The sequence below is a fragment of the Nuphar pumila genome, chromosome 17 (genome assembly GCF_984573655.1).
Source record: "Nuphar pumila chromosome 17, dmNupPumi1.hap1.1, whole genome shotgun sequence".
Classification (NCBI taxonomy): domain Eukaryota; kingdom Viridiplantae; phylum Streptophyta; class Magnoliopsida; order Nymphaeales; family Nymphaeaceae; genus Nuphar; species Nuphar pumila.
In genome coordinates this window covers 44183667-44209822 of record NC_143265.1, presented here as the reverse complement: position 1 = coordinate 44209822, position 26156 = coordinate 44183667, and the positions used below count along the sequence as shown (strand labels likewise).

The following is a 26156-nucleotide window of genomic DNA, read 5'->3' as shown; positions in this document are numbered from 1 at the left end:
CGGGCAAGTCAGTTAGCTCAGATGGAGGAGAGCCTATATAAGGCTTGGGCCTCAATATGTGGAACATGGGATGTATCTTCGCATCAGGAAGGAGATGTAGCTTTTAAGTTACCTTGCCTATGGGCTCTGATGCAGCGCCAATGCGTAAACAAGAATAAAAAGCCAAAAAAATGCAATCGCGCAAAGAAAACTTTAAAACTGAATGAAACTCAGAATCTCACTTAGGGAAAAGAACAGAAAGCCTCCCCCCCGCCCGCCCCCCCCCTCACGTAACCCTATTCTACTATATTTATATAAGTTTCTGGATACGAATCCAGACCCATTACAATTGATCCAAAAAGATCCAAATGATAATACGTAAAACAAAAACAAATAGCCACATGGAATAAGTATCCAACTAGACTTAAGTACTATGCCACTGCCATCCACAATCCGAATGTAATCTCCTCTATCGAACCTTCGCCCACCTAGAGTACTTACGCAAAGGCACTTCCTCTTGTCTCAGGACCGTTCTCGACATCGCATCCACCGCATCCATCTGCTCATGTACTCCAGAGGGGCGTGGGACCCACAGTGTTGACCCCTGGTCTGGTATAGTTTGGGCTTCCTGCTCCTGCATTGCATCATTCTCCCCGAGTTGGGAAGAAGTTGGCTCTGATGACTTATTGTCACCACAGTAGGCGTATAGATCAAACACATTGAAGATAGGCGAGATGTGCCAATCTTCCGGTAAGTAAAGCAAATATGCATTTGTACCCAAACGCTGGAGGATCTTAAAAGGACCATGCTTCTTGGGACTCAACTTATCATAGGTTCCAACTGGGAAACGCTCTAGACAAATGTAAACCCACACTAATTGACTGACTTCAAATTGGACATCACAACGACCTTGGTCCGCAAAGGCCTTGTAAGCTTCGTAACTTTCAGTCAGTTTAGTTTGAACCTACTGGTGAATATCACACATATATTCAACAACATCAATGGTATCAGGGGTTGGGATCAAGAACATTTGACACAGGGGCTAGGTCTACCACATGAGTAGGGGAATGACCATACACTACTTGAAAAAGGGTTTTGTCCGTCGGCCTGTTAATAGAGCTATTATTTGCAAACTTGGCTTGGGGCAATACCAAGTCCCAAGTTTTGATGTTTGCCCTGACAAGACTCCTAAGCAAATTCCCTAAAGTATGATTCATGACTTCAGTTTGACCATCCGTTTGTGGGTGATATGCACTACTGAATTGATGCTTGGTTTTCAATAAAGCCCATAGGAATTTTCAAAAGTGACTCAGAAATGTGTATCATGATCTGACGTGATAGAATGCGGTAACCCATGGAAACATGCAACATCCTTAAAATAGTAAGAAGCTACAAGAGAGGCATCTGTGGTATGCTTGCACGGGACAAAAATAGTCATTTTGAAAAACCGATGAACCACAACTAAAATAGAGTCAAACCCGTGCACAGTTTTAGGAAGACCCAAAATGAAATCCATAGAGACATGCTCCCAAGGATGCTCAGGAATAGGCAACGGTGTGTATAAACCACTATTCTGGCAATGACCTTTAGACACTTGACACACACGACAACACTGAACAAATTTAATGACATCCTTATGCATTTTTGGACCAAAAATAACGCTCATCCAACAATGCAAAAGTCTTGTCATGTCCAAAATGCCCAGATAATCCCCCTTCATGCAATTCTGAAATCAACTGTAGCCTAATCAGGATCAGTTGGATACAATTCTTTACATTGTTCAAAACTAATCACTTGCACTGACATAGTCATCAAAAGACTATTTTTCCGACTAAGGGCATCAACTACCTTGTTGAGAGTACCAAACTGATGACGAAGAGTAAAAGTGTACTCTTGCAAGAAACTGACCCACTTAGCATGTCTAACACTTAACTTCTTTTGGTTGTTTCAATATTTTAGTGCCTCGTGATCTGTGTACAAAACAAATTCTTTATAAATAAAATAATGCCTCTAGTAACGAAGGGCTTGTACAATGGCATAAAATTCAACATCATAAGTAGAATATTATCGCTTTGCCTGAGTCAAAATTTCACTAAAAAAAGCAAAAGGTTTACGATTTTGACTTAGGACAGCGCTAATCCCTACTTTAGAGGCATCACATTCTACTTCAAAAACCAAGTTAAAATCTAGAAGTGCTAGAATAAGGAAACTAGTCATCTTTTTCTTAATGAGAATGAAAGCCTTATCAGGCGCCAAGGTTCACTGGAATTTAGCTCCCTTAAGGCACTCTGTGATGGGGGCCATAATGGTGCTAAAACTCCTAATGAAGCGACAATAGAAGGTAGCCAACCCATGAAAACTTGGAATCTCACCCATAGTCCGTGGGGTCGGCCACTCTACAATTGCTTGGATTTTGGCAGGATCGGCTTTAACACCATCAAATGATACTATAAAGCCCAAAAAAACCACACTAGAAAAAAAAAATTCACACTTTTTGGCATTTATAAAAAGATTTTCTCTTCTCAAAATTTCCAAAACTCGACGCAAATGCACTAAATGGTCAGACAAAGAAGAACTGTAAATCAAAATATCATCAAAGTACACAACTACAAACTGTCCTAAACAAGGGCGTAACACTTGGGTCATCATGTTCATAAAGGTACTAGGGGCATTAGACAAACCAAAAGGCATAACTAACCACTCATACAACCCATCACATGTCTTGGATGTCGTTTTTCATTCATCTCCTTCTCGAATACAAATTTGGTGGTACCTACTTTTTAAATCAATTTTTGAAAAGACAGAGGCACCCGCCAACATGTCAAACATGTCATCCAACCGGAGAATAGAGAAACGATATTTAATAGGGATGCGATTGATGGCCCTACTATCAACACACATTCGCATGGACTCATCCTTTTTTGGAGTGAGTAGGGCAGGCACTGCGCAAGGACTAACACTCTCATGAATGAATCCCTTTTGCAGTAACTCCCCTACTTGTTTCTGCAATTCGGCATGCTCAGACGAATTCATGCGATAAGCTGGCAAGTTAGGCAGACTGGACCCAGGGATAAAATCTATTACATGTTGCATAACCCTCATTGGAGGTAACCCATCAGGAAGGTCTTCAGGCATGATATCCTTTTTAAGTCTTCCACAAGAGGGGCAACCTCAGCAGGGATGAACAACAAAGTACTAAAAATAGGTTTGGCTACCAGGGCATAGCAATAACTCTCATCCCTACATTGATTCAAAAAGGTTTTGTAGGATAGGCCTGCAAGTCTAGGGACTCGCTCAGGTTTATCTACAGTAGAAAAACCTATTTCTTTTATAGGGTGTAGGATTATTTTATGTCCCTTGAATGTAAAAGAGTCCATGTTTTTACAACCATCATGCGTAGTTTTACGATCGAACTGCAAAGGTCACCCTAAAAGAATATGGCATGCACTCATAGGAGCCACATCACACCAAACCTCATCTTGGTAATGCTCCCCCATTGAAAACTTGACTAGACAACGTTGGGTGATGGACACTTCATTGCCCTTTTTAAACCAAGCCATCTTGTAGGGATGAACAAGTTTTTTCATTTTTAAATTGAGGGTTGACACAACACTTTCAGAAACCATACTTTTGCAAGCTCGAGTATCAATAATGACATCACACACATGATCCTTATAATTAAACCTAGTTCTAAAAATATTATTTTATAGCCACTTGGATGTAGTTGACTCATGAGGGATAGTCAAAACATGACGAATGGACAATAGGTTTTCAACGTCAACATCAAACTCTATGACCTCCTCTTCGTCCTCTCCCTCAACAAGTGACTCACTCCTACTCTCACTAGATGACTCAGACTCAATTGCAGGCTCGACTAAATGGGTTTTCTTAGTCATGGTATGACACTTTGATGCCACATGTCCTAACTCTTGGCACCTAAAACAACGAATGGTGGAATCAACAGGTTTAGTTTTGAACCTAGTGTTGTAGGATGGTCCTGACTTGTCAAACTTGTTGGAACTAACTTTGGTGGAAAATTTTGAGTCTTCCTTCTTTGAGGAGCTTGCTCTCCTAGTTGGAAAACTTGACTTAGACTGACGAGACTGGTCATTCCTAGAGGCCTTGAACTCTTGTTTTCTTTTCATTTTTTCCTCCAATTCATGGCATAACTGCATGCCTGATCTATTGACCCTACTGTAATGCAACTAAATTTGCCAAAAATAGTAAGGCGAAGGCTAGAAATATACCTGGTAACCTGTTGTCATGCGGTCTCCATAATCTGCACTCGTAGGGATAGACGGTGGAATTCTGCAGTGTACTGTGTCACGATGCGGGTCCCTTGACGTAGATTCAGGTACTCCCTGTAGTCTTCCTTTGCGTGGTCTGAAGGCATGAACTTGGCTTGCATAAGCCTCTGCATCTCATCCCAAGTTTGCACTCATCCATTGTAATGCCCCAAAATCCCAACTTGTAAAATCCTTAGATTTTTAGAGGATTTTTTTTTTTGAAAACATTACGCAAGCAGAAAAACCTTAAGGGAAATTAGTTGGAAAATTTGGGCGGGTTACAGGATGAACAACAAAAAGAAATACTTCATTCCATAATTGATTTACAAAATGAGACCAAGGATATACATCAACTCATTTACAAAAGGGTCTCTCAAAACCAAAATCGAGGATTTCCCAAAAACAACTGCCAAGACCGCATAAGTCCATAGTGTGGGTCCCAAGCCTCTACCGCGCAGCCATCCTGATCGCACTCTAGAAGTTGTCACCTGTATCCCCATAAAATGAGGTTAGTAATCTTACGAGTTGGTGAGATATCCAATCAAGATATACTATTTTTGGGGAAACAAAAAGTATGATAGCAATTATGACATGAATTCAAACTAGACAACAGAACTACGACTAACATGATAGAGCAGTTAACAATATGTAACCAAAGTAAATGTGCGTGTGAGCATATATATGTGCAACATTCAACAAGTACAGAACTAACAAAAATAACAATACAAAGCTATATGCAACATGATGAGACAATAAGAAATATGCAGCCGAGGTAAAACAACTATGGTACGTACAACGAAGAAAGCAAAGCAAAGAAAACACATTAAACAGTTCTAATATAACCAAATAACTAATCAAGGTAAGTCAGCAAGTGATTGGTTAGTGATTATGTTCTTCTTGCTTACTCCTTCGAGTATGCGAAGGAACCTCGCATTCTATGAAACGTGTACCCGACTTCTGTTATTCAATTTCTAATATGGTAACCGGGGACGCTATAGACCGAGTAAACCTTATGCAAGTGACTCGCAGCCGAGACAAAACCTCGCATAGGTAACAGATTACAATCCACACTACTGCAGTAGCTGAGGTACCTTAATAGGTAATCTCGACCTCCCTAACTCTGAGTGACTGGAGGCCAAAGGATGCCATTGCTTCTTAAAACGTGTCGTGAATGACCTGTCACTCAGGGCTGTACCATCTACTCTCTCCAAGGTGAACCATTTTGTGAATGGGTAACCGGGAAGTTTATATTTCTTAAGCTTGGTTTGACAAACACATCTCCTTCGGAGGTGATGTGGCATTCATGCCTTATGGTCCCCGCAGGTAACACAAACGAGGTCTTGCCCACCCATTCATGTGCTCAAGCCTCACACGGACAAAAAAAGAGTGCATCATCTGTGAAGGCGATACAACACCATTTTATCTTCTAGGGTATCATAATACGTGAGCTCACTCACAAACATGGGACCATAGCCCGAGGACTCAAGTGGAGTCACAAAACCTCAAAAGGTATTTGTGTTAATACCCTACAGTGTTTAAGTCTCAATCCTTTGTTGAGATACATCGAGTGCGTAGGGTGCCACATGCAACAGTATAGTGACACGGTGCATTTTACGATAAGATAGCGCATAATACTTAACACAACACTCAAGGTAAGAATGGATATTTCGTACATGTGTCATGGTGTGCCAAGGTGTATGTGTGAATCCATACCACACATATTTTCAATAATGCACACATGTATCGAAACACAATTCATGGCAATTATGCATACCTATGCAAACACATTGCAACATGTGAATATGTGCAAGTGAGTGTATCATTTGACATCCATATGTGAGACATGAATCACAATGGGTAAATTCACCATTATTTGCAGTTATGTTAAAAAGGCAGTTTAGCGAAACATTCCGTGCACGTGCCATTTACACGTATCAAACACGAGCCAAGACTACCAAATTTCAAGCCTCGCATTTAAGATACCACACACAATGATACTTGCCAAGTACAACTCATGGCATAATCATTCGCATGCAATGCCGCGACAACAACGTACATAAGTATCATAGGGTGCAAAGTGGATCATCATCATACATATGGGAATTATGCTAGCACTTCCAAAGCAACATCGTCGCGCTTGCGAAACAACTAATGTGAACTCACAAGGCACGATCGCGACAGTCTGAGAGGGGTGAAAACACCAACAATGGCCAAAGAAACTATTGCGACAAATGCGAACTAGGTGGGCAACAAGTTGTCACTTGCTGTCCACCTTCCTGTTGTCGCAACACCTCAGCCAGGAATGCCAAAACTGCCAACAAGGCCAACACCGCAGGCCCGGTTTGAGGCCAGCGTGCGGCAGCCTTGACATGACCCGTCCAGGTACAGGCCACGGCCGGGGCCAACAACCCAGGTCTAAACAACTGGTCTAGGCCTGTGCTGACAGCGCAGGGTGTGCACAAGCCATATGCACGGTCTGGACAAGTTGTCTAGACCGGGTATGGTTCTGCCATACCCGGTAGCTTCAACTGAACCAAACTTGGTTCAGTTGCTGCTGACACAGGTGGCCTGGGTCTGAACTGGCCTGTTTAGACCCATGCCAGGGTGCTCGAGCCCTGAGCCATGGTCTGGACCAGGGTGTCCAGACTCGGTATGGGGCTGCCATACCAAAAAACAAGGAGAAGGGGCGGTGCAGGCCTACGTTGGAAGGCCTGCAACCGGTGCCCAGCATCCCGGGTGTAGCCAACACCTGGTTGCCAGCCCTTGCAGGGCTGCAAGGCAGGGAGCATCTGACCGATCCCTGCTCGGTCCAAGGTGACCCTAACAAGGTCTGAACCAGGATGGTTCAGACCGTCCAGATCAGAAGCCGAAGACAAAGGGGCTATAGCAGGCCCCGGGCTGGGGTGTTGTTGTAGCTCAACCATGGGCAAGGAGAAAAAAAAAAGGGGAAGGTGGCCCCGGGCTGACCATCACTTGGTTAACCTGGGTCACTGCTACAACACATGCAGCCATCCCCTTTCCTAACAGGTTGTGACAGTCAAAAGAAGAGGAAGGAAAAGATGGTTGGGTTGGGTTGCGAGAGAACCCAGTTCAGCCATGCAAGCTTCTCCAACCGCAACCCCTTCCAAGAAGCAAACTGAAAATAAGAAAAGCAAGAACAAAAAAAAGAAAGGGAATGCATTTGTACCAACGGTTAAGTGTGTGGGTGTTCAAAAATTATGAGGAAACGACCAATGCAACACACACACACACTCTAATCCACCGAAAACCCTTGCATACACCAGATGCAAAAAGAGTTTTGGGCTTCATGTTTGAACCGAATACACCTCATCCACTAAAAATGGTGAAAAGAGAGGAAAGCCTTGATCGGATAAAGGAAGGAGAAGAAGATGATATGCTTCTTCTTGCTTGGAATAAAGCTTCACCACACACACACTAAATTTTTGGTAGAGGGAGAGAAAGAGAGAGACCAATCGGATGGGGAGTTTTCTCTCTCTCCTTCCCCTTTCCAAGGCCTTATAAGGCTTCAAGCAACATGAAGGGCTGAGATTAAGAAGGAGAGATGGACGGTCTAGCTTGAACACGCCCCACCCCCTTTTTGAAACCCCTCTCATAAATGCCAACCACTCTCCCCTTTTTCTCCTTAAAAATGGGTTATTTTTAAGGCTTTTTGACTTTTCATTCTTTTTTTTTTTAGTCTTTTCAAATTGGCATGGGCTGCACCCTAGAGTGCGCCCATGCCTTAAGAAAACGTTGGTTGTGTGCCAACCTTTCCAAGAATTTTGAAAACCACTTTTTAGCTTTATTAAATTTCGTTTTCACTCTTTTCAAAAAACCTCTTTTTAAACCATGCTTTGATCTTTGAAAATATCCTTTCTAATTTTTTTGATAAAAACCTAAAACTTTTCATAAACCACATTCAAAGTATAATTTTATAATGAAATGGGTTTTAAGCCCCTTTTCAAAAATCTTGATGGTTCAATTTTAATGAATATATATATATATATATATATACTTTGAAATTCTATCATAATTTGAATAATTTTCTCAAAAAATTCAAGGGTCTTACACCCTACCCTCCTTAAAAAGGATTTCGTCCACGAAATAACAAACATCAGTCAACAAAGAGATCAGGGTATTTCTCCCTCATGCTCGTTTCAGGATCCCATGTGTATTCTACGATGCCATAGTATTGCCAAGACACTTTAACCAACAGAATGGTCTTGGTATGCAAAACTTGATCTTGTCGATCAACGATCTCGATAGGCTTCTCAGCTATCATCAAATCTTCTTATACTTCTACATCTTCATATCGAATGATGTGTGACGGATCAGGAATATACTTCCTCAACATCGACACATGAAAAACATTATGAATCTGGGCATATTGTTGCGGTAGCTTAACCTGATAAGCCGCTTCTCCAATTCTCTCAAGAATCTTGAACGGTCCAATGTATCTAGGACTCAACTTTCCTTTCTTTCTGAAATGAAAAATGCTCTTCGTCGGTGATACCTTCACGAAAACTATGTCGCTAACATCAAAATGAAGCTCTCGTCGTCTCCTATCGGCATAACTTTTCTGTCTATCTTGAGCTGCCTTCAAATGCTCTCGAATCTTTTGCACTTGTTGAGTGTAGTGCTAAAGAACAATCCATGATTCGTTAATATCATTTCAATATGACAATGATCGGTATGGTCTCCCATACAAGGCTTCATACGGAGCCATCCCGATACTAGTATGATAACTGTTGTTGTAGGCAAACTTGACTAAACATAAGTGTGTATCTCATTCACCTTTTCAATCGAGCATACAAGCTCGCAACATATCTTCTAACGTTTGAATCGTTCTTTCTGACTGTCCATCAGTCTGAGGGTGAAAGGCAGTACTAAACTTCAACCTTGTTCCCAAAGCTGACTGTAACTGTCTCCATAGTCGCGACGTGAATCTGGGATCACAGTCCAAAATAATGGACATCGATACTTCGTGTAACCGTATGATCTCTCGGATATACAAGTCGGCTAAACTTTCAAGTGATTGACTGATCCAGATAGGTAAGAAATGAGCAAACTTGGTGAGTCTGTCCATAATTACCCAAATCACATTGTATTTTCGTCTGGTTCATGGTAAACCTACCACGAAATCCATAGTAACCTCTTCCCATTTCCACTGAGGATTCTCGATCCTCTGCATGGAACCTCTGGGATGTTGGTGCTCGATCTTGATTTGCTGACAAGTCAAGCACCTCGATACGTATGTTGCTATTTTTCCCTTCATACCGTTCCACCAATACTTTCGCTGTAGATCCTTGAACATCTTAGTACCACCAGAATGAACTGTGTACTTTGATAGATGTGCCTCATCAAAAATCTCTTTCTTCAACTCAAGATCATCTGGCACATAAATTCGATGCTTCATACAAATACTACTATCATTATCAACACAAAAAACTTAGTCATCTTCATGAGCTCGATCCACAAACTTCTCATAACGTGCGTCTTGCTTCTATGCCTCAATGATCTTAGGCAAAAACTCTGATCAAATAGTCAAACTAAACAATCTAATAGTTCCGCCTCCAATCGAAAATGACTTCCAAGCCACGAAATCTTCAATCAACTACTGGATTCACACAAGACTAGCGAGAACATTGCTCGATTTGTGACTAAGCGCATCTGCCACGATATTCGCCTTATTAGAGTAGTAAGACAATATGAATTTGTAATCTTTGATAAACTTGAGCCAGCAGCATTGTCTCATATTCAATTCCTTTTGGGAAAATAAATATTTGAGACTATTATGGTCGAAAAAGACCTCAAACGTATTTCCATACCAAAAATGTCGCCAAGACTTCAAGGCAAACACTACTGTTGCTAACTCCAAGTCATGAGTTGGATAATTCCTCTCATGAACCTTCAATTGTCTTGATGCATACACGAGAACTTTGTTGTGCTGCATTAGCACACATCTCAATCATGTTCCTGAGGCATCTGTGTACACCACAAAACCACCTCTGCCAGAAGGTAAAGCTAACACCAGAGAGGTCGTCAACTTCGTATTCGGGATCTGAAAGCTCTCTTCTAATGAGTCAGTCCACTCAAACTTGACTCCTTTACGCAAAAGCTTTGTCAACGGTAGTGCAATTCTAGAGAAATCCTGAATGAAACAGCGGTAATACTCAGCTAATCGAAGAAAACTTTGGATATCGATAACAGTCTGAGGCTGCTTCCAATCTAATACAGCTTCAACTTTTGTTGGGTCAACTGACACTCCATCACTAGATATCATTTGACCCAAAACATGACTCGTCTGAGCCAAAATTTGCATTTGGAGAACTTGTCAAACAATCTATGCTCTCGAAGTACTCCTAAGATGATACACAAATGCTCTTGATGTTGCTCTGAACTCTTTGAGTAGATCAAGATATCATCGATGAACACGATCACAAAGGTGTCCACAAATGGACGAAAGATTTGATTCATCAAATCCATGAATGCCGTTAGTGCATTAGTGAGCCCAAATGGCATCACTACGAACTCATACAACCCGTATCTAGTTCCAAATGTTATCTTCGAGACATTTTCCTCATTGATCTGGAGTTGATGAAAACCCGATCTGAGGTCGATCTTCGAGAATATCTTCGCTTTCTGCAATTGGTCAAAGCGATCTTCAATTCTCTGTAACAGATATTTATTCTTAATTGTCGCTTGGTTGAGCATCTTGTAGTCAATGCACAACCTCATATATCTGTCTTTCTTCTTAATGAATAAAATAGGTGCACCCCATGGAGATGCACTAGGTCTGATAAATCCTTGTTCCATAAACTCTTCCAACTGACGCTTTAGTTCTTTAAGTTCTGCTGGGGCCATCTAGTATGGTGCCTTTGAAATCAGAGTCATTACAAGCAATAACTCGATATAAAACTCGATTTTGCGCTTCAGAGGTAATCCGGACAATTCCTCAGAAAACACATGAGGAAATTCCTAAACTACATCTAAGTTCTCGATAGGGACTATCTCTGGTTCAACTGGGGTGATACTGACCAAGAAATCAGTACCCCCATTCCGCAAATACTTCTGAGCCTTGAAAGATGAAATCAAATGACTGTCTCGAATAGGTCGAGAGAGTCTGATTTCCAAAATTGGACGATTTGGCCGATATAAAACCACCTTGCCTTCTCTACACAGAATTTGAGCGTGATACTCAAACAACCAATCCATGTCTAGAATGACATCAAACCCAGTCATGTCTAGCAGGATTACGTCAGCTGGCAAGTTCTGTTCTACCACTGACACCTCGATGCTCAGAATATACAAAACACATAAGGACTGATCACCAGTCGGAGTACGAACCTCCAACGGGTGATTCAATGATTCAACAGTCATAGGAAAAGTTCTAGTAAATCTAATAAAAATAAATAAATGGGAAGCACCACAATCAAATAAGGTAAAAGTCGCTTGTCTAGTGACTAGTATCGTACCTTGGACCAATTCTCCCTTGGTCACTTGCTCCATAGTGGCCGCATAGGCTTGTCCTGCCACTGTTCTCTGACTGTCTGATTTCAGCTGATAAGATTGTTGTTGTTGAGGCAGTCGTTGATACGTCAGTTGTGATGCTTCTGGGGTGTTCCTCTTCAAATCATCTGACCGCTTCTTCTAGCAGTCCTTGATATAGTGGTCCATCTTGCCACAATACAAACTTCCTTCAGTGTCGCGAGGACACGGTCGGCTAGGATGGTCAACAGAATATTTTGGGCAACCTAGTGTTGCCACTGGCTTCTGCTATTGCTGATAGTGATGGTGTTGGCGATTCTGATATTGATTGTTGTTGCCTGGAGTTTGGTTTCTCTTTAATGGTGGAGTGAATTTCTTTCCACCAGGGTTCTTCTGAAAATGTCTCTTTTTAGGCCAACTCTTTTGGCCTGAATACTAGTTCCCTCTGAATGGTTGCGTCTTCTGTGACTCAGACCAATCCTGCTCAAAAAGAGTGACCATATCTAAAGCTTGATCTAGAGTCATAGGGGCACGTGTGTAGACCTTCGTGCGAAGAGCAGGCTTCAATTTGTAAGCAAACTTTATCGCTCAGTCTTTCTCGATGATGTAGACATTGGGACAGTAGCGTTTTAGACTTCTGAACTTCGTGACATATTCTACTAGTGTAGAGCTCCCTTGTTGAAGGTCAAGGAACTCTCACATCTTTCGGCTTCTCTCATGCATCAGAAAGTACACTGCATAGAAAACCTCCACGAATTGCTTCCACGTGATAGCTTCATTCACAAATTTGACTTCTAAGGTAGTTGCCCACCACCTTTTAGCATCTTTACAGAGTCAATAAGTTTCAAAATCTACTTTCTAATCATTGCTGACTTGTAGTACACAGAAAATTTGCTTGATCTCACAGACCCAATCTTCTACAGCCTCAGGAGTCGACTTCCCATCAAAAGACGGAGGGTTCAAACTCATGAACTGCTTGTATGGTACCGTCATAGCTGGAGTTGAAGTAGGAGTCTCACGTCCCTAGGTGGCTTGCTGAAGATTATCACCCATAGCATGCATGGTTTTCGCTTGACAGCCAACAACCTCTGCAAGGTTGTTGGGCGACTCCATCAGGTCATCACATCGACCTCGCCATGATGTCTTGAATAAGAAAAAACTTGTATAAGTGAAAGAACAAGTCCATAACGTGATTTCTATTCATAGAACAAAAAATGCATACATTGCATTACATATGAAGCCAAAATACCCTTTTTTACTATGAGAGGGTTACAAAAACATATCCAACCATATCGAAAACAAAAATGAACACTGACTTAGTATTCTAATAAAACGTTCACATCAAGCAATCATCTTTACTTCCTACTGGTGTAACTGTCTTGGTAATCATTATGGTTTCCACACTATCTCCGCTTCGAATGAGGAGGAGATGCAGGAGTGTACTCAGAAGAAGTCAGAACTTGGGATGAAGGAGGTGAAGTCGGTACGTACTTAGGGGAAATAGAATGAGAATAAGAAGCTGACGAGTACTGGGGAGAATTTGACGAAATGCGCAAATCTCTCTCTTGGTTGTCAACCTCCAATAGTACTGGACTAGTCTCAGACGCTACATCTTCTACCATTTCAGCATTACCTTTCGCGATCTCATCGCCCAATTTATGTTGGTACTCAATATTGATATGCCCTCCAAAGCCATAGTAAGGGCAATCACTCAGTTCACGTGGAAAAATTTATCCCACATGATACAACTTGCATCTTGCACATGGAGGGGTCGAATGTGCAATCACTTGAGCACTTCGTACTATTTGCTAAACAGCTTGGTCCAGGGCTTCTACGCCTCGAACCAAGTCATGTAGGGCTTCAAGGATCCTTTCATGACTCACACTCGACGACATATAACAAACCACATCTAATTATGCATGCATAACTAAATAAAGTAGTAATCAACATTAAACAACAGAATTTACTAAATTAATCATACTTACATTGCGATAGACGATGCACGCAGAGTCTTAAACCACACTTTGAACAATGCTCTGATACCAAGATCTGTAACTCCCCAAAATCTCAACTTGTAAAATCCTTAGATTTTTAGAGGATTTTTTTTTTTGAAAACATTATGCAAGCGGAAAAACCTTAAGGGAAATCAGTTGGAAAATTTGGGTGGGTTACAAGATGAACAGTAAAAAGAAATACTTCATTCCATAATTAATTTATAAAATAAGACCAAGGATATACATCAACTCATTTACAAAAGGGTCTCTCAAAACCAAAATTAAGGATTTCCCAAAACAACTGCCAAGACTGCGTAAGTCCATAGTGTGGGTCCCAAGCCTCTGTCGCGCAGCTATCGCGAATACACTCTAGCAGTCGTCACTTGTATACCCAAAAAATAGGGTCAGTACTCTTATGAGTTGGTGAGATATCCAATCAAGATATACCATTTTTGGGGAAACAAAAAATATGATAGCGGTTATGACATGAATTCACAGTAGATAGCAGGACTACGACTAACATGATAGAGCAGTTAACAATATGTAACCAAAGTAAATGTGTGTGTGAACATATATATGTGCAACATTCGACAAGTGCAGAACTAGCAAAAATAGCAATACAAAGCTACATGCAACAAGATGAGACAATATTAAACATACAACCAAGGTAAAGCAACTACGGTACGTACAACGAAGAAAGAAAAGGAAAGGAAACACATTATACATTTCTAATATAACCAAATAATTAATCAAGGTAAGTCAGCATATGATTGGTTAGTGATTATGTTCTTCTTGCTTACTCCTTCAGATACGCGAAAGAACCTCACATTTTGTGAGACGTGCACCTGGCGTATGTTATTCAATTTTTAACGTGATAATCGGAGACGCTATAGACTGAGTAAACCTCAGGCGGGCAGCTCGCAACCAAGAGAAAACCTTGCATAGGTAACGGATTGTAATTCACACTACTGCAATAGCTGAGGTACCTTAATAGGTAACCTAACCTCCCTAACTCTGAGTGACTTGAGACCAAAGGATGCCATTGCTCCTTAAAATATATCGTGAATGACCTGTCAATCAAGGCTGTACCATCCACCCTCTTCAAGGTGAACCATTTTGTGAATGGGTAACCGAGCGGTTTATCTTTCTTAAGCTTGGTTTGACAAATATACCTCCTTTCGAGGTGATGTAGCATTCATGCCTCATGGTCCCCGCTGGATCACACAAACGAGGTCTTGCCCACCCATTCACGTGCTCGAGCCTATGTGATGGTTGCAAAAAAAATTTCCTTTCTTTTTATTCCTTTTTTTGAGGGAAAAAGAGAAGAAAAACTTTTTTTTTGCAAGGTCTCACTTGACCTTTTGAAAAAGATTGTGAAAATTACTCGCCTCTATTTTAAATTTTTGTGAGAAAAATGGGGAGACGGGATTCGCTCGTCGGTACGAGGTTCAACTGTTCCTGACGCCTTTACCAGAGGTAATTGAACCAAGGATCGAATCAATGCCTTTTGACTTGCCTAAATTTATCTAAGTGATTATTTTAAAAATCCTAAGTGCACAGAGAATCATGCTTGTGTTATGATGTATGCTTTTGAAAATATTTCAGAAATTTGGATTTTTCAAGTGATTTTGAAATAGGTTTGAAAATATCCTTTAGGAAATGATTCAAAAATCTAACTTAATTTGAAAAGATTGAAATTTGAATCCAAAAACTTGGGATTGAAGTGAATTTGAGATTAAAAAGGAAATTTAGAAATTTAAAATTTTGAAAATTTAAAAAAGTTGAAACTGAAATCAAAAGTTGAAATTGCAAGAAGTTGAAATAAACTTATGAGATTTTAGAGTTTAAAATTTGGAATTTTAAATCTGAATTAAAAATGAACATTTTAAACCGAAAATGGATTCATAAAAGAGTGGAATTGGAAGATAAAAGACTGAATTTGGAACTTTGAAGTTTGATGAATCAGAGTTTAAAATTGAGACTTTGAATTTGATCTTGAAATTCAATTTGATGTTTTAAATCATAATTGAACTTGGAAATTGGATTGGAATTTCAAAGTGAATTTTGAAATTTTGGTTTAGAATTTAAATGGAGAAAATGAAATTGAGAATCTTTAAAATTGAACTTGAAATGAAAATAGAATTTCAAAATTTGGAATTTCAAAAAGAAGTAAAGATTTGAAAATGAAATTCAAAGTGAAAATGTGAAATTTAAAGATGTGAAGTTCAGAAATAAGAATCGAAAATTGGAATTTGAGATAAGATTTAAAAACTGAGTGGAATTGAAGATGAAAGATAAATCTGTATTTGTAAATGGAAGTTGAAAAATGATTTTGAATTTTAGAAATGAAAACTGTGTTTTTGAAAATTTATTTCGAAATGTGTTTTTGAAAATTTATTTTGAAAAACACTTGGAATTTTGAAAATGTCTTGAAATAAATTGAAGAAGATGGCAAATCATGATCCAACTCTATTTTAAATGATGAATACAATAAAAGAATTTGTTTAAAAGTTGGAATTTAAAAAGTAAATTTCATTCTTTAATAGAATTGAATTAAGATTAAATTTTAATACATTCATGACTATGGTCACAAACATATTCTAATCTAATCTTTATTTGAATTCTTAATAAAGAATAAAATAAATTTTTGTGCCTTTATAGAATTTAAAACAAAATTAATTTTCAATATATTCATGACTATGACCACAAATATATCTCAAATTAATTTATATCTTAAATTCTGATAGATGAAGAAAAAGAAATTTATTTTAGAAAAATATGATGATTTTCAAAAGAGACCTGAAGTGAAGGTCAAATTTTATTCCATAAAAGATGAAAATCCTAAGTATTGTTCGTATTTTGATTATGGCCATAAATGTGAATCATTTACTTAGGGTTATTTACCTCTTATCAGAATGGTACAAGTACTATTCGTGTTATACCATAGTGTTTTTTTGAAAAATAAAATAAAATGAAATGTTACAAGTAATTACGAGAATTTTAAAGTGCAACTAAATGCTCATATATTCTAATCTAAACAGAAAAGTAGAAATTTCCATTAATATGAAATTATTACAATCTTAAATTGAAATTGAATATTGAAATTCCCTAATCTAGAAAAAGAAATCTGGATCTCTCAGGTTTCCTTGCAAACACAAGATTGCACAAGGCAACAAAAATGCAAAATATAGAAAGAATATGAAAATGCTATGTTAAAACTAACATACATATGGTTATGCTAATGAAGAAATGCATATGCATTTGCCTAAGTGCAATGCTTATGCTAATGAAGAAATGCATATGCATTTGCCTAAGTGCAATGTTTATGCTAATGAATAAATGCATATGCATTTGCCTAGGTGCAATGTTTACGCTAATGAAGAAATGCATATGCATTTGCCTAAGTGCAATGCCTATTTAAATGAAGAAATGCATATGCATTTGCCTAAGTGCAATGCTTATGCTAACGAATAAATGCATATGCATTTGCCTAAGTGCAATGCATATGCTAATGAGAAAATGCATATGCATTTTCCTAAGTGCAATGTTTATGCTAATAAATAGATGCCTACAATGAAGCTTATAGTAGATCATGGGAATGTTGTGAGTGCATATGAAGCTACAGTAGATCATAGGAATGCTGTGAATGCATATGAAGCTACAACAACTCATGGGATGCTATGAATGCATATGAAACTACTAACATGCAGGGAAGAGATGAATACATATGCTAATATGCCATGCAATGCAACATAACAAATGAATTGCAGTGCATAATATGCAAATGCAAAGGTACAGCTAACGCAAGAAATGAAATTCCACTAGAGGGGGGGTGAATAGTGAAATTGTATATAGATCGATAAATTAAAAATATAATGCAATAAAGGCACAACACATAAACACAGAATTTATACTGGTTCAGTCAAAACCCTGACCTACATCCAGTCCCCAAGCAAACCACTTGAGCTTTCCACTATAACATCCGAGTCATCGGATAAATAGTACAACATCCTCTTCCTCAGAGGTCTTCTTCTCTCAACAGAGAAGGACAACACCCTCTTTCACAGAGGTCTTTTTCTCTCAACAGAGAAGGACAACACCCTCTTTCTCAGAGGTCTACTTCTTTCAACAAAGAAGGAATACAGTGAATAACAGAAAGTTGCAATACTTTCTATAAAACCTTCAGAATGATATGAATGCACGAATGAAGGATTCTCAGAATGTTCTGTTCTTTTCACTCAGAGGATACTCTTTGTCAAAGAGCTATTCTTGACTTTTTCTCTTTTTTTTCTCTTTCTTTTTATAGGCTCTCTTTCAGATATTGAATAAGATTTTTTCTCGTTGTAAGCTCACAAATCCATTTCTTGTCTGAATAGTTTATTTGAGTGTGTTTATATAGCTTAAAAAGTAGTCGTTACTTTTTTGAAATCGTAGCCTTTTTGAGATGTGAAATGTCATGTCATTTCAAAAAACATCTTTAGAGAAATTCGAGAAAGTCTTCTTTCCATAAAAGTAAAATATAAGGTACAATAGTCGTTGTAATATTTTAGGTAATATATATTTTATGTAAAAAGTCTATTTCTTACAATAGTATATTGATCGTTAGATTGTAGGCTGTCATGTAGTTTTGTCTTTATCCTAATTAATGATTTGTGGTACATAAGTACTTCTTTACTTTAAATGAGTGTAAGTACAATAAATGCTTTGAGATATTTATTTGTACATAGTCATATCAAGAGTTTTCTTTATGATGTGTTTTTCAATGTCTATAGAGAGAATGAAGACTTTAAACAAGTCGACATTCTTTGAGAAGGATATTAACAAGGATTTCTTACAGGAGGTATTTAATGCTATACAAAGAGAATGATGACTTCAAGTAAGTCGACATTCTATGAGTTTGTAAAAAGGTAACTAGAGTCTTTTCAACAAGTATTATATTTGTTTTTCTTTGTGTAGCCGATTTTCATGTTTTGTCTTTTTCCTACACATTTGAAATAATTTCTTTAAAAAGGTAACTAGAGTCTTTTCAACAAGTATTATATTTGTTTTTCTTTGTGTAGCCGATTTTCATGTTTTGTCTTTTTCCTACACATTTGAAATCATTTCTTTAAAAAGGTAACTAGAGTCTTTTCAACAAGTATTATATTTGTTTTTCTTTGTGTAGCCGATTTTCATGTTTTGTCTTTTTCCTACTTTTGAAATCATTACTTTTCAAGTTGTCTTGTATATAATAGAAGGTACAATTATTGCTTTTTGAAATCATGAATTATATCATGTCAAAATACCTTTTCCATAAAGGTTTGTAAGAAGGTACAATTATTGGTTTTCAAAAAAGAAGCTTTTTGAAACTATAGTATACTTTTATGAAATAGCTTTTATGAATGAGTATGCAATATGCATGCTTCTGAAGGTTCTGTTACATATGACTCTAAAGAAGAAAAAAAATCTTCAACTTGAGGTAGTCGATCTCTTTAGATGGTCTTTAGAAATGCATGGCTCAACAAGCTTTTTCTTTAAGGAGTATGATTGCACTACAGTTGTACTTGAACAGAAGGTCTCCATCCTTTTTGAGTGAGATATCCTTGCATCAAATACTCGTTAGATATATGGCAAAACATATCCAGTCATAATATAACATTTTTCAAGAAGACAAATTATCATATCATATGAAATCAAATCAGACAGTGTATCATATTATGTGACATCAAAATAGAGTTTCTCAACATTCTCCCCCTTTTTGATGATGACAAAATATGCTCCCTCTGTCAAAAAGACATTATGCATAGAAATAATAATATCATAAAACTATTGAAAAAATGTTAAAGAGAGTATTTTTCTTCAATAATGGAGACAGGTTTTTCTCCCCCTTTATCATGGACAAAAAGGAAGGGATCAGAGTAAGTAGAGTTATTACAGACCAAAAAAAATAAAGTTTAGTCCGAAGGTGGTGAGGATTGATGGGTATAGTCGGCTTGATCGTGTTGGAGAGTTTGAAGGGTCTGCTGCATCGAGGCTTGATTCTTCAGAATGAGATCCTGGGTGTTCTGGACATTGACAAGAGCTGAGAAGATGTCAAGGTCAGAAGTTGCTGCTTGATCTGCTTCTTGAGGGCCTTCGTCGTCAGAGTTTAGGTGAGAGGACTCTTCTTCATGGAGAGAGGAGTCATCAATTATATTGTTTGAGTAGTAGATGACATCTGTTGCAAGAGGAATCTGGAAGAATTCAAGAATGAGTGTGATGAAATATCCGAAGGGAAGAGACTTAAAAGAACGAAAGTTGATCATATTGTGGAAGATGACACTGGACCAGTTGATGGGAAAGGCAGAGAAGATGGCATAAAGAAGAAGGGAGACTTCATTTGCAATAAATCCCCTAGAGGGCGACTTGGGGACGAGATTTGAGGAAAGAATTTTGGACAACAATAGAGCATGAGGTTGGAGATTATTCTCATGCCATGGGAAGTGAGTGAAGCGAGTGGAGAAGAGGGTTTTCTGAAACACAGAGTGGTCGAGAGGAACAATATTGGGAAGCTCAATACCGTAAGAAAAAATATTCAAAATGTTGCCTAACTGAGGTATGTCGAAGGAGAAAATTTTTTCATGTACCATGGAAGTGATAGAAGAGTGATCATGGTCGATAGAAAGGTTGGTGTAAAAAATTTTCATAAGTTGAGGATAGATGGGCATTTGTTTTGGAGAGGCTAGAACATGAATAAGTTCAGAAAGAGAAGTTTGTAAGTCAAACGCTGGAAAGGCTTCAAGGTGAACCAAGCTGCCTGGTAGGATTGTCAAAGATTTTATGGAGTGATAAGTGTGAATGAGATCCGGAAATCTCAACTCCGAAGCTTGGAGTAAGTCGGATGTGCAAGAGAAAGCCATTGCAAGAGCTTAGAAAAAAAAATGAGCAAGAGAGAGAAGAGCTTGGAAGGAGTAGGAGTTTGTAAGAGAATAGAGATAGTCATGGGGAATGAGAGATGAATCAATCTATTAAATAGAAGGAGAAAAGTAATGGTGATAAGAAATGAATGACATTGGAAGTGAAGGATTTTTAGATTTTAGCTGAAAGAGGAAATGTGTGAGTTGGAAATAGAGAGGCTTGTGAATGACAAATCAAATCAGTTGTTGGAAGATAGTGTATGTTAAGAAGGACATAGTTTTGAAATTTTTCTATATAGAGAAAAGTTTACTATGGGAGAGTTTGTCGAAGTTTGAGATATATCATGTATTGAGTATGGAGTGTCTTAATAAACTCAAGAGAGTGAATGTTTCAAGGATTTTAAAGATTTCGTGAAGATCATGTAAGAAAAGTTATAGAGTGAATAATGGCCTAATAAAACAAACAACTTTTCAAAAATTTATTTTATGTGAAGGCATTCCAAATACATGAAGAAGGAGTTTGGAATAGGACAAACAGGAATATATGAGGAGATGCAATAATTTCTTATTTAAGAATACTATATTTTTGGTATGTGTGGAAGGAGTGTGAATAGTTATAAAGGACAATAATCACTCTATGTTAGACATGAGATGTATGACATAAAGTGGAGTTAGATGTGAAATGAAGTTTTTCTAAAGGACATGGTTTTAAAGAATCTCGATTGGAGAGAGATATAAAATATATGAGGAGGTCATGGTCACGGATGGAGAGTCACTTCGTATGAACTTAGAGAGAGAGAGGGAAAAAAGTGTAAGTTGTCAAAAAAGGAGATTTTATAAAATTTTCATAAAGGGTGTGAAAAGTGAAAGGACGATAGTTGATTGTTCTTAAGCAATGATATAATAGATGATATAGTAAAAAAAATTTACATGAAATATAACAACTTAAAAGGTGGTAAAACAAATAGGAAGGATAATCACTCGAATTTGATATAAAAGGTATGAAGATTTTAGTGAAGTGTAATTTTTGAGGAAAGTTCATGAAAGAGAGTATATTGCATGAATATGAAAAATAGAATAAGTGAGGAATATAATATCATGTTTGAAGATAGGCTAGCTTATCGTAAGAGAGGTTTTCACTAGAAGACAAAAAGTGATAAGAGGTGTTATGAGATGAGTGATGTGAACAATGTCATGATAGCTTTTACTTAATATAATTAGTTCTTATGGATATGAGTGAAAGGTAATAGGACAAAGAGTCATTATAGATGTGTACTTGAAAGATGACAAGTTGAAAGACATAAAGAATGTGTCATGATGAATGAGTTTTTATAAGTATTTAGAGTATACGTGAATATAGAGACATAGTTTGACCTTTTAAAAACATAAATATTAGAAATTGATAAGAATGAAACTGAATAAAATTTTAATAGAACTCATAAGATGTTTTAGTCTTAGTAGGTGAGATTAATTATAAGTCACTTAGTTTGCATATTCCTAAATCTCTTCGAATTCGTGTAAAGTCTTCATGTTTTAATGGTTTAGTAAAGATGTCTGCTAACTGTTGATTAGTGGGAATGAATTCGAGTTTAATTATGTTGTTTAAGACTTGTTCTCTTAAGAAGTGATGTCTTATTTGAATATGCTTAGTTCGTGAGTGTAAAATAGGATTTTTAGATAGGTTTATAGCACTAGTATTATCACAGAAAATAGTTGTATTTTCAAAATTTAAACCAAAATCTTTCAAAGTTTGTTTCATCCAGATAACTTGTGTACAAGCTAGGCTAGCAGCAATGTATTCAACTTCAGTAGTTGATAAGGATACACAGTTTTGTTTCTTACTGAACCATGAAACTAGTGAGTGCCCTAGCATATGACATGTTCCACTTATGCTTTTTCTGTCAGATTTACTTCCAGCAAAGTCAGCATCGCTGTATGAGATTAGATCAAATGTAGAGGATTTTGAATAGAATAATCCAAAATCAACTGTGTCTTTTAAATATCTCATTATTCTTTTTACAGCTTTAAGATGTGATTCTTTTGGATTTGACTGAAATCTAGCACACAAGCAAACACTGAACATAATATCTGGACGGCTAGCAGTTAAATACAGAAGTAATCCTATCATACCTCGGTATACCTTTGTATCAACAGACTTACCATCTTCATCTTTGTCCAAAATAGTGGTTGTGCTCATAGGAGTGGTTTTTGAAGCAGTTGAGTTCATGTTGAACCTCTTCAGAAGTTCACAAGCATATTTAGATTGATTGATGAAAACTCCATCCTTGGTTTGCATAATATGCAGTCCAAGAAAGTAGGTGAGTTCTCCCATCATACTCATTTCAAATTCTTTCTACATGGACTTAGAAAATTCTTTACAGAGAGTGCTGTTAGTAGATCCAAAGATGATATCGTCCACATATATTTGAACAATTAGGGTATGATTATTCACTATTTTTACAAATAAAGTAGAGTCTGCTTTGCCTATAGAAAAACCAGTTTTTACTAAAAAAGTTTTAAGTCTGTCATACCAAGCACGAGGTGCTTGTTTTAAACCATATAAAGAACGTTTTAATTTGAAGACATGATCTGGATATTGTTCATTTTCAAATCCTGGAGGTTGTTTTACATAAACTTCTTTATTTATAAAACCATTTAGAAAAGCACTTTTAACATCCATTTGATATAGTTTAAAATCCGTATAGCTTGCATATGCTAAAAACATCCTAATAGATTCAAGTCTAGCAACAGGAGCAAATGTTTCATCAAAATCAATACCTTCCTCCTGGTTGTATCCTTGAGCTACTAGTCTTGCTTTGTTTCTTATAACATTACCTGTTTCATCTAGCTTGTTTCTGAAGATCCATCTTGTCCCAATGATCTGATGATCCTTTGGACTTGGTACAAGATCCTAAACATCATTTCTTTGGAATTGATTCAGTTCTTCAGTCATGGCTAGCATCCAGAACTCATCGATGATGGCTTCATCAATCTTCTTTGGTTCAAGTTGAGAAATGAATGCCATGTTTGCAATCCGTTCTAGCTGAGCTCTAGTACAATAAATGCTTTGAGATATTTATTTGTACATAGTCATATCAAGAGTTTTCTTTATGATGTGTTTTTCAATGTCTACAGAGAGAATGAAAACTTTAAACAAGTCGACATTCTTTGAGAAGGATATTAACAAGGATTTCTTACAGGAGGTATTTAATGCTATACAAAGAGAATGATGACTTCAAGTAAGTCGACATTCTATGAGTTTGTAAAAAGGTAACTAGAGTCTTTTCAACAAGTATTATATTTGTTTTTCTTTGTGTAGCCGATTTTCATGTTTTGTCTTTTTCCTACACATTTGACATAATTTCTTTAAAAAGGTAACTAGAGTCTTTTCAACAAGTATTATATTTGTTTTTCTTTGTGTAGCCGATTTTCATGTTTTGTCTTTTTCCTACACATTTGAAATCATTTCTTTAAAAAGGTAACTAGAGTCTTTTCAACAAGTATTATATTTGTTTTTCTTTGTGTAGCCGATTTTCATGTTTTGTATTTTTCCTACACATTTGAAATCATTTCTTTAAAAAGGTAACTAGAGTCTTTTCAACAAGTATTATATTTGTTTTTCTTTGTGTAGCCGATTTTCATGTTTTGTCTTTTTCCTACTTTTGAAATCATTACTTTTCAAGTTGTCTTGTATATAATAGAAGGTACAATTATTGCTTTTTGAAATCATGAATTATATCATGTCAAAATACCTTTTCCATAAAGGTTTGTAAGAAGGTACAATTATTGGTTTTCAAAAAAGAAGCTTTTTGAAACTAGTGTATACTTTTATGAAATAGCTTTTATGAATGAGTATGCAATATGCATGCTTCTGAAGGTTCTGTTACATATGACTCTAAAGAAGAAAAAAAATCTTCAACTTGAGGTAGCCGATCTCTTTAGATGGTCTTATAAATGCATGGCTCAACAAGCTTTTTCTTCAAGGAGTATGATTGCACCATAGTTGTACTTGAACAGGAGGTCTCCATCCTTTTTGAGTGAGATATCCTTGCATCAAATACTCGTTAGATATATGGCAAAACATATCCAGTCATAATATAACATTTTTCAAGAAGACATATTATCATATCATATGAAATCAAATCAGATAGTGTATCATATTATGTGACATCAAAACAGAGTTTCTTAACAAGAAATGGATCATATGCAATGAATGGTGATATGCAGGTGTGCAGGAAATGGATCATATCCAATGATATGATAAGGTGCAAAACTATAAACTTAGTGCAATATGCACAAGTGACAATATTGAATAAAAATCCACTTGGAATCTGATAGCCCTCATTACCATCAATTCTTCTAAGATTCTTTAATAGTATATGACAGTAGAAGTTTGCAGTCTGGCATATCAGTCAAAACATGAAGCTAATCTTCATTTGCTGGTCACTTACAAGGGTATAGAGGGGATGATTCACTAAATAAACTATATAACTGCCAAAAATCCAATAATAAGCACAGTTTCTGAACACATTAGAGAGTGGTGATGTTGCATGGCTGAACCTATGAACAAAGAATGTCTCCATGATACGCTTGAAGTAATGGAAACACCAGTAGTACATAGCATAGGTCTGAACAGGGTAAACTACTCGTGGTCCCTTATAACCGAAGTACTCATAAACAGGGAAAAAATAGAAAATGGAGTAGATGATCAACGGGCCTAAATACTCTCAGAAGAACAAGGTGTTGTATAAGACCTGTGGACCCAAATCTTTGAACACCACAGTTAAATTTTCTCCATCTCTCTCAAAGTAATCATGGACCTTCTTTCTAGAATCAAGGACAAATGGCCCCTCCTGTGAGGCAGGTTTCTCGAGAAGTGTGAGACGTTGTTTGGAAGCATAGTATTTTTTTTTGTTTTATGATGTATTGCAGCTTTAAGATCTCCAACCTTTGCCGATTCTAAGAGATCAACTCCTCCCATGATGATTTCTCTCCAGCTTCTAGACACCACATTCAGAAATTGATCAGAAGGCAACATTTAATACCTTTAAATCAATCTAACATCCGACCCAAGGGGATTCCCTTCGTGACAAGGATCACACCATGGGATAATGAATAACAAAAAAGAATGAGGTTAATTTGGAAAAATGAAACCATCAACGTAAAATACAAAAACATATGCCAGTTTCTTAACTTTGCCTTGATAAACAGAGTTATCATCTTTCATGGCATTGCATGTCATTGTATCCCATTTTCGAGATCCAGCACTCCTGTTTTTCAAAATCTTTCAATCCAGATTCGATCTTAAAACCTTTCTTTCAAAATCAATTTCGAAAAACTTGGGTTTCAGATCAACATTTACCATTCTGTCAACCCCATGATCCTATATTTCAAAATATTTTCCTTAGAAAATAATATGGATTTATTTCATACTCAATTTTTAATTGATTTCAATTCTTAGATGAGACCCATCAAGGTGGTGTCCCTTTTGGATTCCTTCATTTATCAAATTTCTTAAAAAAATCAGAGTCCTA

At 37.3% G+C, this 26156-nt stretch overlaps 1 pseudogene; it reads right to left on the bottom strand.

Moving 5' to 3' along the window:
* Positions 1–448: 448 nt before the first annotated feature.
* On the bottom strand, positions 449–25660 carry LOC149811921 (very-long-chain enoyl-CoA reductase pseudogene; annotated as a pseudogene).
* Between the last annotated feature and the right edge of the window lie 496 nt (positions 25661–26156).